Consider the following 16,269-nt stretch of genomic DNA (forward strand, 5'->3'; position numbering starts at 1 on the left):
GAGTTATTTTGATTTGCTTTGAAGATATATTTATTTGTTGGGGTTTGGTGAGTCCGACTCACTGCGCAAACAACCCAGACCCAAGGAACCAATCGTAATTAATAAAACCATAAAGCATAACAAATAATCACAAAAGGGTAAAATCGAAATTTACCTTTGAAGCGTGCTTCACCCTCAAAGACGGGATCTTACTTGAAAGCTCGAGCTCCAAAAATACACGAGCCTCCTACGGAAATCCACCCACAAAAACTTCTAGCGACTTTTAGGTCCGTTACCTCGAGGTTAGAGAGGTCCGACCAAAACCCGAGTATTATATGAGTTTAAGAGTTTTTTCTAATGCAATGCTCTATTGAACTCCTACTCAAGCACTCTTCCCAAAAACCCAAGATGGGTATTTATTGGCAAGAGAAAGTGTGCGAATTTCTATCCCATCAATGTGGGATCATGAAATTCCTCAATTTATTTTAAAGCTAAAATAAATTAAATAAGCAAGCAAGTAATAAATCAACAAGTGTCATTACTGTATGAAAAGGGAAGTGAGGACCACTTGGAGAGGAGGGGACCATACTTGCTCCCCAATCCTTCCTATCCTTGTGTCACTTGTCCCTCACACTTGAGGACTCCCTCATATGCCCTCCTATGGTCCACGGCCATAGCTACCCGGCCTCGCCAAGCCCCGCACATGCGGGCTGCATGCTGCCACTCTCTTTGGCCAGCACGCCCACGCACGCTTGTGCGGGCTACTGCTGCCGAAGGCTGTGCGTGGGCTGCTGTTGCCGAAGGCTGCTGCTAGCAAGCCACGCACATGTGCGGGCTGCTAGCTGCAGCGTGCCAGCAAGCCACGCATTATGTGCGGGCTGCTGGCCGTAGCATTCTAGCTTGCCTCGCACATGGTGCGGGCTGCTAGCTTGCCTAACCCCTAGCACTCGAGGTTCCGATGCTAGGGGTATTTTGGTCATTGTTGATTTATTACTAATTTTGCCTTCTCGTCTTTTACTATTTTTTACTCGACTTCTGACGCTCGGTTTCGACGCTCTAAGCTCGAATTTCCGACATCTAAATATTTAATACTCGGGCGACAAATTAATTTCTTTTGAATTAATTGGTCGAGTCGGTTCGTTTACTGCTAAGGGTGTGACCTGAAGGGTTCAGTCAAGATTAAGCTGTAATATTTATTATGCATTAATATTACTGATCGGAAGCGGCCTCCACCTAGCCATTCCAATCACTTGAATTTACTGAATATATTAGCTTTCTAATACTTCTGAACCCACTATCAAAATAATACACTTGTTCGAAGGACACCATTTCTTTTAATCTCCCACTTGTCCTTCTGGACAAGTGAGCTTTCATTGTATAGCCCCTTTCCTATATCTCTTCATCAACTATAGGGTAAGATTATTCGTCATCCCTATTTACGTCCTGAAGTGTTTCTCAAAATCCGAGTTTGACTGTCAATAAGCAGATGATTTCTAAAATCCATCTGAGCACGGCCATGCATTTTCATAGTCTCGCTCTTCGAGAGGCCTTGTAAACAACAAGAAATGTTCCCTATTGTTAGTAGGGGAACATTCCATGTCTTGTAATGTAGCTTCTCTTACTAAGGGGACCTAGCCGCCGGATAGCCGTCGTTAAAATCCCCAATTACGGTATACGTTTTACCGACATCAAGAACGGACTAGTACTCAAACAAGAGACCTCACAATACTCATGGTCAAGGAAAAGAGTTCCGATAGCAATAATGGGAAATATACTTATGACGATTTTGAATCTCTTAAAGTATTCTCATAGGTCGATCCAGTATGGTTCTAAACCAATACCTGTGCAAATGATTTATGTCCTCATAGCACAAGAAACGGTGCTATAAATCATACTACACACTAATCTTTAACGGTCATTAATCGTCCACAAAATAAATGACCTTGATTAGGGATAATTATCGATTAAAATATCCAATGTTCACTTAATAGGTGTTTCTTTATCCAAGACATTGTCTTGATACCCTATTTTGAATATTCTTTTAAAATTGAATGGACTCATTATTTAATTTTAAACCACAATTAAATAGTTTTGTGGAATATTTAGAAAAATTTTATTCCGCTATGAAAATTCACAATGTTTTATCTTATGATAAATGGTTTTTCTAAATGTTTAAAGAGCAGTACTCTTCATAAAACATTTATAGAAATAGCACCCATATCTAATATGCTTGATTTCTTTCACACAATTTGTGAATGTTGTTGTTCACTTATTGTATAGGTTTAGTTATAATTACTTTGCAAATCTTAGCATCTTCATTATTGACCATTTCCATAATAAGATGAAATTTTTTTTGAGAGTTTTAATGAATTACATGTGATTTAGGATTTATTGTCCACGCAATGGCTCCCACTCATTTTCATGATTTGCAACCTTCAGCTTGACAACCTACAATCATCAACGTTTAACAACGAACTTTCCATTTAACATCTTATTTACTATTGCCTTTTAAGGCAACAATACTTCTTGATGATGCCTTGATTGGGTTTCACTCCCAAAGGCTCACAATGATTTGGAATACCAAAATCACTTGTGATCATGGAAATTTACCTTAAATTTCCGCACATTATACATGGATGCACATCCATGTTACCATTTCTCAAGCCACGACGCTTCTTACCACGTGCTTACAAATGGCTTCCTTATTAAGGATTTCATCCTAATTTAAGGTTTGTGCTTGCATCATCAATGCTCAAATTATATTTGTTTCCATGCGTCAAGAACTCATCCTCTAACTCATCCAAGTGTTTTGGATGTTCTTGACTATAATCTAATACTTAGATTCAAGTTGATTGGTACTATATACGTAATTCACATGCACTAAGCAAGTGATATTGTAGAATGATTGTAAATCTTTATCCCATCAATTTCACATTTTATCTCATTCAGTTTCACTGAGTCTTTGCTAAATTGTTCGCTTTGTGATATGGTTGAAAGTCTCTTACTAGAGTCTTTCTTGTTTGACTTAGTATTTATCATAGCTTATATTTAGTTCAAACATTTACTTAGTTTTATACATATGGGTCAAAAGCCTTTCAAAGTCCTTCATGTTTAATATAGTAAATTCCTTTACTCGTTTAAACATTTAATTAAGTCTATACCATAGAACTTAATCCCCAATATGTATACTAAGTTTCGCCTTTAGCTTGGTACATTGTCAAAATACTTTCAAATCTAAACATTTAGCATTTGATAGTTGTTTCACAATAGAGTTCGTAAACTTCTCGTTGGACCTTTACTTTTGCTCCCACTAAACTTCTTATTCATCAGAATTTCTATGTTTCTCCACAAGCCAATCCTCTTATTAACTTTATGAGAAAACACGTTCCAATTCCTATATGCAATGCTTCCTTTAATCCCATGACAGATTCCTTGAGCTTGCTTTCAAATCTTGCATTATTTATGTTTTCAAAACCCTTAGACTACTCCATAGTCACTTCCAAAATCCTACATATTTCATATGTGCAATTTTGCTAGATCAATCACAAAAAGACTTAAGCATTCCGAATAGTGAATAGGTTTTTATTAAAATCAACTCCGTGAATTTAATTGTATCCTTTACATCCAATCTAGCTATGTATGCATATACATTTCCACATTTGTTAGTTTTATCCTTGAAACTTATTTGCAATCGATGGGTCTTTCACCCTTCATGCAAATTAATCAAGTTTCAAACATGATTTTAAAACATGGGGTCTATTTCGGATTTTCATGGCCTCTAACCATTTTTCGAAATTTGGATTTGTCGTAGTTATCTTACAAGGCATTATTCCTTTACTATCTAATAGTAAATAGTATGCTTGTATGTATTAGGTTTATTTCTAACTTAATAGAAAATTTATAGGATTCAACCCAAACCTTTGGTGAATTCTATACCTATATAGGGCAATTGCATCAACCACTAAGTTTAAAGGCACTTCCAAAGCCCTTTTATTATGTTGATCTTACTCCAACATTTCTGATGTTTTGTGAGTAATGAATTCTCTTTTAAGATACTTGTAAAGTCCTTTTGAGTATTCTTGATCAAGCATTCTCACGAAGTCCTTTTAAGGTCTTTCGACATTCTCAGTTTTAGTTTGTTGCTAATTGTTGCTAAGCTCGATTGTCATCGAGTTCATTTTCCTCCCACTTGTTGTTTTGGAAATGTGTTACTTTCTAGAAAGACACCACTTAGAGCAACAAACACTATGTTCTCTATTAGGTTATGGAGGTAATGCCCGTGGTCTCACTTGAATGCTTACAAAGAGACATGTATATTATCTTTGGGTAAAAGTTCGTTGTAAAACAAACAGTTAGCTCCCACTTGAGCTATCTTAGCCTTTAATGAGCCATTAAGCTCCTACTCAACCACCTAGCTCTTGCTAAGCCGGTGAGCTCCCACTGAGTCACTTAGCTCCCACAGAGCCAGTGAACTCCCACAGTGGCTAAGAGTTTTAGACATATACTTGAAAAGACATTTAGAAGATAATTCTATCCATAACTGAATATGGCGTCCTTTCTTATCTTCGACATTTTGTTTAGTGTAACATTAGTCCTTCGTGCAAATCTTAAGAACTTTATAGGAAGGGATGTGATCCATCATTGTTTGAGTCATTTTTAAATGGCATAGAGGTCTCACACTATGTTCTTTGTAGAGTTATTTATGAAAATTTCAATTTCATAACTTTGTGATGGTCACGCTTGGCTCAAGCAAACATCGCTCGATCTAATCTAGACGTTTTGATATCTTGTTAAGTCGATTTTGTACTTCACTGAACTCTTGAGCTACTCGTGTCAAGTTTGTTCACATTCGATGAATATAGCTATATCCTTTCAAATTCTTTGTGAAACGTTGAAGTAATTGAATCCTCTTTAGCCTTCGGAGTCAATTTTCTATACCAAGAACAATAGCTCTTTTCTTTGTCGGTTTCAACAAGTAAGACTTGCTCGTCTTAGAATGATTTCGAATTGAGCAACTATCAAGAGCCTATCTAATAGAGCCTTGAGTACGTTCTTGTTGATGTGACATTGCTAAAGATGTTTGGAACGCAAATCATGTCCATGACTTGAATTTAGTGAGTTTACCATGTTAGGGAAATGTTTGTTTATAATCAAGCATTCTTGACTCAACACTTGGATAACCATGCCATTCAAATAAATTCGCAACTATTGCTCCTTACTTTGAATGTGAGTCTTTCCGTGTGTGAATAGATCATTTGCTGATTATGGAACATAATAATAACCATTATTCGTTCCAGCCTTTTTTCTTAAAAGGTCTTTAAACAAAGCATACGACCTTACAACTTATGTAGCTCTTGTTGCTTCATTCTAAGCTTGTAATTCGATAACTTAGCTTAACTTCAATAGTTTGAGGTCACTTTCAAAGTGGAACACTAAAGCAGTATCCGATACTTGTGAAGATAACGAGTTGCTAAGTTAACTATAATAACATGAACTCGTGTGTTGAAATGGAATCTTATTCCTTTTCTTTGTTCCTTGTTTCCTATATTTCTTATCATACAATATCTTATGACCTTACTTTAATAACCATTTCTTTAAGTACCTTGACTTTTATACTTTGTTAGGCATAATTAAGCATCTAATGCGCCGTAAAAAAAAGTTCCATCTTTTCCTTTAATTCACACTTGAATTACTACATCGATGAGTCCTACTCATTTATGTATGAAGCGAAAAGATATGTTGGTTGTCAAATATTGACAATTTGTGTCGGAACTCAATACTTCATGTTTTATCAAACCGTCTTTTCAGACTGTGTTGTAAAAGTCATTTATGAGAATTGTATTTTAGAAATGCTTTACCTTTCAGTGAGAACTATCCTCAAATATTTCTTTACCAATCATGGAAACAATATTATTTGATTTAGAATACTATAAATATAAGTGCAAAGTATAACCATTTATCAAGAATATAATAATTTTGAAATTTAAGTGCATTCGTGCAAACTTTAATCTTATTAAATGTCTTATCCACGCATTAAAATTTGTCCCCATTTGGCGAGAATAAGTTGATTACAAGATCCAAAGAAACAAAGAGTGGTTAAGCATGCTTGGGCTTGTATTAACACTCAATCTTCTAAGGTAAGAAACTCTTTGCTAATGGCTCCAAGCCACTCTTGGTTAGATAATAGTCGCATCTAATGCTCTCATGACGATTTATCTCTTTTGCCTCGACATGTATGGACTCCATCACTCATATCGTTAAGTACAACCAAAACCAACATGCACACCCGGTGTGCCTTACGATCCTTGGAGTAGTGATGGTACCTCGCTTTGGCGTAGCCCACCATCACACTCATTCGGTGTGCAAGTGTTGTTTTAGAAAGACAAGTTTTACTCAATATTATTAGGGACCTAGGTTTTCTATGTTGGTTGATTTAAGTGAACTTAACTAATCATCGCAACATAAAGAAAACCTAAACATGCATCTAACATATCATTCATATATAAGAACAAGCATAAATATATAAAGCATAAGTATAAGATGCACATTGGCAACTAGCATGACCCCTTGTATTCTTCAAGTCTTCAAAAGGTCTTCTTTTGCAACTTCATGGCTTTGTCTTCCAAGAACCTCCATCTTCAAGACTTAACCAAATTATGCAACTACTAGTATCTACGATTAGGACTAATCTAAATATTAAGATACAAAAATACTCAACGATACGTAGATCGTATTTAGATTTACAAAAACACATCACGGCACGCAGTCCTTATTTTCTATCCTAATCGGGTCCCACTAGTTGTCATTTCATAAAACATGTGAGAAAATATACATTCCATTCATCCATTCACTACATGTGAATGGCCCATGCATTTCACAACAAACAAGAAATAATGCATTAAACACGCGCGCGCACTAGTAACTAATCTAGGTGGTTAATCCGATTAACACGCCTTATTAAAAGTAGTCAAAGTTATTTAACCGATTATGTAATTGACGTATTTAATAATTAAAGCTCCCACTGAATTCCGCATCCATCTTAATTAATCCAATTAATTAAGCCGGTAGACCCAAAATTTGTCAAATAAATTTTGCCAATGCCGCTCCAAACCGAGGCCTAGCCTCAAAAATTTTAATTAAAATAAACAAGATTAATTAAAATAAATAAAACGGCAAAATAAACAAAATTGCATTGCCTTACAACCCGGGGTAAAGTGCCAAGTGTGGGGTTGTTCGCATCGTGCCGCAAGCACGTAGCACATCCACACGCACTCTCTTACCGCAACACCAAGCACACACACACATTGCTCGTTGCCCCACCACAGCATGCACGCACACAGCCACGGCTGCTGCTGTGCACGCACACACGTACGCACAGCCGTGTGCTGCTGCTGCTGTGTGCTCAAGCCACGCACATGGCTGCATACACGAGCATCGCTCTTGCCAGCCACATGTGGGCTGCTATGCAACCCGACTAGCCAAGGGGGTTTGCCTCGTTTTGCATGCCATAGCCTCGGAATTTTGATCCCAATTTTACGTGACATATTATTAATTCTAAATTGATTTTAGAATTAATTCAATGAGCAAAAAATTGAAAATTTAAACAAGCTAATTTAAATAAAATTTAACAAAGTGCACTCAGCCAAAATAATTCCCAAGAACCATTCTTTAATTAAATTGGTTTAACTTGGTGCAACAAAATAAATAAGGCAATTTCTCATTATTAATTTAATCATTTTAAATTAATCTTGAGATTTTGACAAAGTAAGAGGGAGTTGGAAAGATATGAACTTTAATGTTCAAATGGAAAATCCAACTACTAACATTTGTGAATCCTTGAAAAATTATATCTTCCAATATGAAGATAAACAAATTTCTATCACAAAGTTTGAAACTTTATGTTTCCAATCAACCAAAATGATTAAAACAACAAAGTTCAACATAAAATTCATAGAATTTAGTAGCTTTTAAAGTTTCAATCACTTAACACAATTAAAGATTGAATCCTTAGCACTTTAGAAGCCTCAAAAACAAAATATTTCACACTTAATTCAATTATTTTGCAATTGTGTGAAAAATATAACCAAGCCTTCAAACACAAATTACCACCAAGTAATCATGCCTAAAGAGGTTTAAAATTGCATATAAAATATGTATTGAACTAATTACATAACCACCATAAATATGAAATTAATTTTCAAGATTAGAAAGACTTAAAATTTTTCATAAAAATGAAAAAAGACCCTTGAAAAATGCATTTCTAGTCGTTTTTTGGCGAAAAACCGAGCCCTTATAGGATAAAACCATTTCCAGAACACCTTTTCCACCCAAAATTCACTATTTTTGGGTCGATATCTGGGTTCGGGAGCTGAAGTCGGCTCTAATACGAGGTTAAAATAGATAAGACGAGCTACTAATCTAATTAGCAACTTAAACTAGAAAAGTTAAGCCATAAAAAATACCTTGAAAAAAATATGATGATAAAAAAAAAACCAGCGGGGCTCCGATACCGCTGTTGGGGTTTGGTGAGTCCGACTCACCGCGGAAACAACCCCGACCCAAGGAACCACTCGCAATTAATAAAACCATAAAGCATAACAAGTAATCACAAAAGGGTAAAATCGGAATTTACCTTTGAAGCGTGCTTCGCCGTCAAAGACGGGCCCTTACTTGAAAGCTTGAGCTCTGAAAATACGCAAGCCTCCTACAGAAATCCACCCGCCAAAACTACTAGCGACTTTTAGGTTCGTTACCTCGAGGTTAGCGAGGTCCGACCAAAACCCGAGTATTATATGAGTTTAAGAGTTTTGCTAATGCAATGCTCTATTAAACTCCTACTCAAGCACTCTTCCCAAAAACCCAAGATGGGTATTTATAGGCAAGAGGGAGAGTGGGAATTTCAATCCCATCAATGTGGGATCATGAAATTCCTCAATTTATTTTAAAGCTAAAATAAATTAAACAAGCAAGCAAGTAATAAATCAACAAGTGTCATTATTGTATGCAAAGGGAAGTGAGGACCACTTGGAGAGGAGGGGACCATACTTGCTCCCCACTCCTTCTCCTTGTGCCACTTGTCCCTCAAAGTTGAGGACTCCCTCACATGCACTCCCATGGTCCACGGCCCTAGCTACCCGGCCCAGCTAAGCCTCGCACATGCGGGCTTCTTGCTGCCAGCCTCTTCGGCCAGCACGCCCACGCACGCTTGTGCGGGCTGCTGCTGCCAAAGGCTGCTGCTAGCAAGCCACGCACATGTGTGGGCTGCTAGGTGCAGCGTGCCAGCAATCCGCGCATTATGTGCGGGCAGCTGGCCGTAGCTTGCTAGCATGCCTCGCACATGGTCCGGGTTGCTAGCTTGCCTAACCCCTAGCACACGAGGTTCCGATGTTAGGGGTACTTTGGTCATTGTTGATTTATTACTAATTTTGTCGTCTCGTCTTTTACTATTTTTGACTCAACTTCGGACGCTCGGTTCCGACGTTCTAAGCTCGAATTTCTGACGTCTAAATATTTAATACTCGGGCGACGAATTAATTTCTTTCGAATTAATTCGTTGAGTCGGTTCGTTTACTGCTAAGGGTGTGACCCGAAGGGTTCAGCCAAGATTAAGCTGTAATATTAGTTATGCATTAATATTACTGATCGGAAGCGGCCTCCACCTAGGCATTCCGATCACTTGACCTTACTTAATATATTAGCTTGCTAATAATTCTGAATCCACTATTAGAATAATACACTTGTTCAAAGGACACCATCCCTTTCATTATTTACTTTTTTAGTTTTTCTAATTACTTTTGAGAGATTTTGATTTACTTTTGAAGTGATTTGAATAATAACTTTATAGTGTTTTATATTTACTTTTTCAGATAACTTATGTACGATTCGAACCTACACCTCTATGCTTTCGCATAATGCTCTTCCACTTGAGCTAATAGGTTTACTTGAAAGTTAATTTTTATGCACTTCAAACTCTTTTTACTTACTTTTTTCACACTAAAAACTCACTTTCTTCCTTACAAACTCTCCATATTGAGGATGTTGTGGAGCTCACACATGTACCTCAAGAGTTGGTTAATTAATAACTGCACAACACACAAAGCATTGAGAATTGATGTATACTAGATTATAATTTTTAAGGATTTAGATTAGCTACAATGTGATACATGATACAGCTGAAACTTCATCACAGCAACAAGTAAACAAATATAGCTATGCCCATTGCAACTAAGCAAACCCACATAACCAAGACTATCAAGTTACAAAGAAAATGTAAGCATCAAGTGCCTGCATAGCAAAGAGTTTTGGTTTTATGATAAATGACAATAATTACCTTTTTCAAGACCAAGTGTTGGTCATAGTGTAAGTAAGGTAGGGAATTTGGAGGCACCAAACTTTGAAAAAGGTGATCAGAGTTATACTGATTATACTAGGGGAAGGAAGCATGATAATGAATAAAATGATGATCAGAGAAGGAACAAGAATATAACACCTTGTAATGATGAAGTGCTTGAGCAAATTGAGCAATATGGTGATGTGATATTGTGCCCTGAAAAAAGAAGTAAGCCGGCTGTAGTGTGTAATAGCAGTAGCAGGACACAGAATTCAGGTGATTCTTCAATTCTAAGAGCTTCAAGAAGCGAGGCAATAACAAGGTACATCGTACATGCTGCTGATTTGAGGGGGACTTTTTAACGCGGTGTGCTCAATGTGTCACGCAGAAGAACTTATCTGGTGCTGATAATATGCTTAAGTAGATTAGGGGAAAGTAATAAATTATTTCAAATGTACAAATGGTTAACATACTAATATAACTTATCTAACTTCATTTCATTTGCTTTACATATAATTACATTTTCTTTTATAGACAACTAGTTTACTTTAATAGAAATTTAGTATACTTTTCAAAGCCAATCTAAATTTACACACTATTGTATTCAAACATATGTGTAATGAAAAAACATGGAAAGTAGAGTATCAAGCATCATAAATTCATAAGCATCACTATTGATTTTATAAAACTCAAGAGGTACCAAATCTTGTAAGAACTAGCAGCTCAGCTTGACTTAGGTGCAACAACCTATCCCTATTGATCACATCTTCAACTTTAACACCAAAATCCTTTAGCTCCAATTAACACAAACTTTAAAATTTAATAGTTAGCATTTGATTGAGCTTTTACTTTTGAATTCAATTAGTTTACTTTTATAAAGTTTGTATCTACTTTAAGAGGATAAGATTATCAAATACTAGATTGCAACAAGAGTTTAAAGTATATTATACACGAGGCTGTAAAATTATCTCATATCAACTTTCTAATTTTATAAGAGCAAACACAAGCTACATTTTTTTATTGCTCGTATTATAAATCATAAGTTCAATATTTTTCTGTTTACTTTAGAATGTAATTAGTTTACTTTTATTTGGTGTCCATCTACTTTTGAAATAGAAAAAATAATACTCATAGGGTACATTATTAGTTCAATAATAGAAAAATGTGTAAGCAGCAAGTAATATAAGCTTAGGTTAAGCTTTAGTACAAAATAGTTAGCTTGTGTTTAGAGTAGCATGTAATTATAAAACTCAATCGTCATAAAACTACCATGAGAATTCACTCAATTCACATAGATCTGTTCACAAACTCACCAACATTCACATAAATTTCAATGTCGGTGTTTTGATATCTAGGTATTTTAAGAATTCTAGCAACGAAATCAATCACTAATCACTATAATCATTCATAATTTTAACCTAAAAACAGCTGATTTGTGGGAAAAGAGTGTAATAGGACTCATTGAGGCAATTTGTCGCATTAACAAATTTATTTTACATTGTTCACAAACTCACCAAAATTCAAATAAATTTTGAGACGAACTCTGGTTAATACATGAATTTGAGCTTGAATTTACAGATTGAGTGGGAACTAAGCATCGCGGAAGAAATATTTCAACAAATCCCCAAATTTAAAAAATTGCCTTCGAATCTCTAAAATAATCGCCCGAAGCGAAAATTGAAGCAAAAAACACTGTAAAATGTTACGAATTAGTCTACATATATTGAAAATTATACATAATTTAAGGACAAATTTGTTGGAATTTGAAGAAAATTGAATAGAATTTATATTCGTTTTTTTGCTGAAAAATAGAGAGAGAAATTACCAATTACTTTAGGAACATTGAGAGAGAAAGATGTTAGTGCGTGAGATTTGTTTTGGGTAAAACTATCCTGTCCATGTGGACCAATTAAAGAGGGCCACGTGTCAAACCCAGGCTGGTCCAAGTGAACCAACAGCCATCTGACACGTGTCACCTTCAAATACTTCTTGAAATTGCAGCCTTCAAGGGCCCAATTCCCAAGAGCGCCGTAAAACGGCGCAGCCCACCAAATCTAGGTCAAATGACCTAAATAGGGGCACACCCTTCAATGAACATATAAATAGGGAGATATTCCCCAAATTGTGGGACACATTGAATCATGTATTACCTCCATATTCTCTCACATCAGAGAAATCCCCTGATCTCGGAATCCGAGAAGATCTCACTTTTACCTTTTTCTGCACTTTTCATTTACTTCAACACGTTCTAACTTGATCGTCGGAGGCGGAGCTCCAACCACCCGGAGTCTCCATTGTTTTGTAGGTACAACTCAGCCGGACCAGTCTTTGTGACATAACTCTCCCGAGGGACAAAAACACCCAAAACATTTGGCGCCGTTTGAGGGGAAAGTACCTCAAGGATGGTTCAAGAGTCTGTACCACCTCCTGACCGTCCGGTTGACAAGCAAGAGGTCTTTACTGACCAAGAGGATGATGATCCTCAAATCGAAACCTGCATTGCTAAAGATGGCTCCCTGATCACTAAACGCATCCGTCCTAGAGACACACTAGAACGGGGTGAAAGCCAGGCGGGTATAAGCCGACCCCCTGGTCAGCCGGAAGGGGAAACTTATACGGCAGGCGGATCCGCTCTAGTCAGCCAGGACGAGCTTATGAAATTCATGACTAGTTTCAAGGGTGAAATAAAGGATCTGGTCACCAAGAGTAAGGCTGGCCCAAGCAAGGGTCAGTCGACAAGAAAGACTCCTCCAGGGAGGAAAAAGCCAGTCAAGGACAGGCAGCCGATACCGCATCCAAAGGACAAGGCAGCCGGGACAGTTAACTGGTCCAAAATTCTTCTACCCAAGAAGAACACAAGAAATCCCCGCCGGGTTGAACCGCCGGAGGGAAATAAAAAATCAACTCCTGATGCTCGGGAAATCATCACGCGTAGGAGAGGCCAACAATTGTATGAGTCATCCTCTACCTCGAGCTTTCCAAACAGCTTCAAGAATACATCAGCAGGGAATATTCAATCCTTGCATGAGAGCCATACAGGCGGTAATACCATCCACTCTGGCCCTCAGATGATTAGTAATGCACCGTATGTACCACCTGTGGTCTATGGCCCGTATTCTCCTCACTTCATGCAGCCGGCCTTCTTTGGGGGTCAGGCGGCATATAACGTCCAACCTTTGGACTGACAGCTTTGACGTCTCAAACTTGGTGAACAAACTTCTGCGTTCACTAAGGAGATAACCAAAGCCGTAAAGCCGGCCAAGGTTAAGAATGTGTTGGTAGGTGCTTATGATGGTACCACCAACCCAGAGGACCACCTCATGGCTTACTCCAACCTCATGCACATGCAGGGGCTGGAGGACGCTATATGGTGTCGATGCTTCTCGGCTACGTTGAAGGGCATTGCCCAACAATGGTTCGGCAACCTGCGAGCCGGGTGCATCAATAGTTTCATGAAGCTTGCCTTCCTGTTTGCCTCCAACTTCTCGATGAACATCCTTGCCAAAAAGACAAGTCTCAACTTGAGCGCCATTCGGCAGGGAGATATAGAAGGACTCCGCTCCTATGTTAGGCGGTTCAACCTGATGAGAATTCAAATCTAGGGGCTGTCTGACGAGGTAGCCTATATCGACTTCTTCAAGGGTCTGAAGGACAGATCGTTATTTAAGTTTGACCTTGTCCGTAAGAGGGTTTTCACCCTCCAAGAAGCGTTGATAGAGGCAGAGAGCTTTATTCAAGCCACCGACCTCTGCTCATCCAGTCATCAGTCGGACTCAAAGAAGTCCAACAAATAAAAGGAGAGCCGGTCTGCTCAGCCGGCTCAGGAAGATGAAGAGAACAAAAAGAGAAAAGAAGTTTTGGCGGTTGAGGAACCTTATGTGCTGTCCAAAAAGAGAAAAGAAGTTTTGGCGTTTGAGGAACCTTGTCTAGCTGATAAGGGTTTGCTTAAGTCCTATGTCTTGAAGTCCAAAGCGACTTTTAAGACGAATCCGGGGCAGTCCTCAAAAACTGTCCAGCCTACTAGTAGTTTGGATACTGATAAGGATCTGGTCTACACCATAGTAGGCGGGTTCGCAAGCGGTGGCCCGACCATCCGGGGCACCAAGGATCATCTGAAAAGGGTGATCCATTCAGTCGATGATGGACAGTCGTCTTCAAGCGGTACATTCCTTGACATCCTCATCACTGAGAAGGATTGGGGCAAGGTTCGCCGACCGCATGACGACCAAGTCGTCATAGAATGCAAGGTCGCCAACCAGCTGGTTGGCCGGATCCTAATAGACACATGTAGCTCCTCTAATCTCATCAGCTACAAGTGTCTGACACGACTTAATTACAAGTGGGACGGTCTACGCGACGTCTCCCACCCATTAGTTGGCTTTGGGGGAGGGGGTCGTACACCCAGTCGGACAAATTGACATTCCCATCCAGCTGAGGGAGAAGGGACAAGGGCGACACATGGTCGTTCGGTTCTTGGTGGTTAAGGAGTTGGTCGCCTACAACATCATTCTTGGCCATCCCACTCTGAACAAGTGCAATGTCGTCATCATCCCAGCTCTCATGCTCCTCTAATATGAAAGGGATAATGAAAGTGTTGGCTCCCTCAACGGGGATTAGAAGACGCCAAGAGAGTGCTATATCTCAGACGTTAAGCCGACTGCTTCTGCAACTGGTCAGCCGAAGGAGCCAATAGACCTTGACGAAGTCAAAGACCCTGATTCACCCCCTCCAGCAGCCGTAAAGAAAAGAAAAACTTAAAAGCTGGTGGAGGTGAAGAAGGAGAAGAAATAGCAATCACTGACAGGGGAACGGTCAGATGATCTCCGTCCCCAGCCGGCTTGTGAGCACATTGATATCCCTCTAGACGACAGCCGTCCAGAGCGGACGGTTAAGGTAGGGACGGCTACCTTTGAAAGGCTTGGTGCAAATCTGCACCTTTTGTTGAAAGAGTTCAAAGACATATTTGCCTTTGAAGTGGAAGAGATGTTAGGCATCAGCCCGGATCTTGCTGTCCACAAACTTGCCGTGGATCCTAAAAAGAAGCCCATCTGGCAAAAGAAAAGAAATCACGGCGAGGAGAGAAGTCTGGCAGCAGGTGTCAAAGTAAAAAAGCTGCTTGACGCTGGGTTCATTTGGCCATATAACTTTCCTGACTAGGTTGCAAATGTTGTCCTGGTAAAGAAGCCGAATGGTACCTGGCGTATGTGTGTTGACTAAACAGACCTCAACAAGGCATGTCCGAAGGACAGTTATCCGCTTCCAAAGATCGACAGTCTAGTCGATTCTACAGCCGGTCATGCCTTGATGAGTTTCATGGATGCCTAATCTGGTTTCCATCAGATACACCTGTGGAAAAAAGATCAAGAGAAGACGGCCTTTGTCACTGATCAAGGGTTATTCTGCTATATTGTGATGCCGTTTGGCTTGAAGAATGCGTCAGCTACTTTCCAACGGATGATTAATACAGTCTTCATTAATCATATTGGAAGGAATGTAGAGGCGTACATTAATGTCATGATGGTTAAATCCAAGCTACAGGCGGGTCACCTTGCTGATCTCCGAGAAATCTTCACCACACTCAGGCGGCATAAGGTCATGTTAAATCCCAAAAAGTGTGTTTTTGGTGTTAATTCTGGGAAGTTTCTCAGATTCTTGATTGATCAAAGGGGGATAGAGGCTAACCCCGAAAAGATACAGGCGGTGATTGACATGAAGTCACCCCGCACTGTTAAGGAAGCTCGGAGGCTTACCGGTTGCCTAGCTGCGCTTGGGAGATTCCTTAGCCGGTTAGGTGACAAATGCCTCTATTTCTTCCAGGCAGTTAAGAAGAAGACAAGATTTGAATGGGGAGATGATGTTGAGGCGACCTTTTAGAGATTGAAAGAACATTTACACTCCTTGCCAAGGCTCGTTAGCCCCCTGCCAAAGGAGACGCTCTTCATGTACCTAACCATCTCAGA

This window comes from Chenopodium album, chromosome 2 (assembly GCF_948465745.1).
Source record: "Chenopodium album chromosome 2, dcCheAlbu1.1, whole genome shotgun sequence".
Lineage (NCBI taxonomy): Eukaryota > Viridiplantae > Streptophyta > Magnoliopsida > Caryophyllales > Amaranthaceae > Chenopodium > Chenopodium album.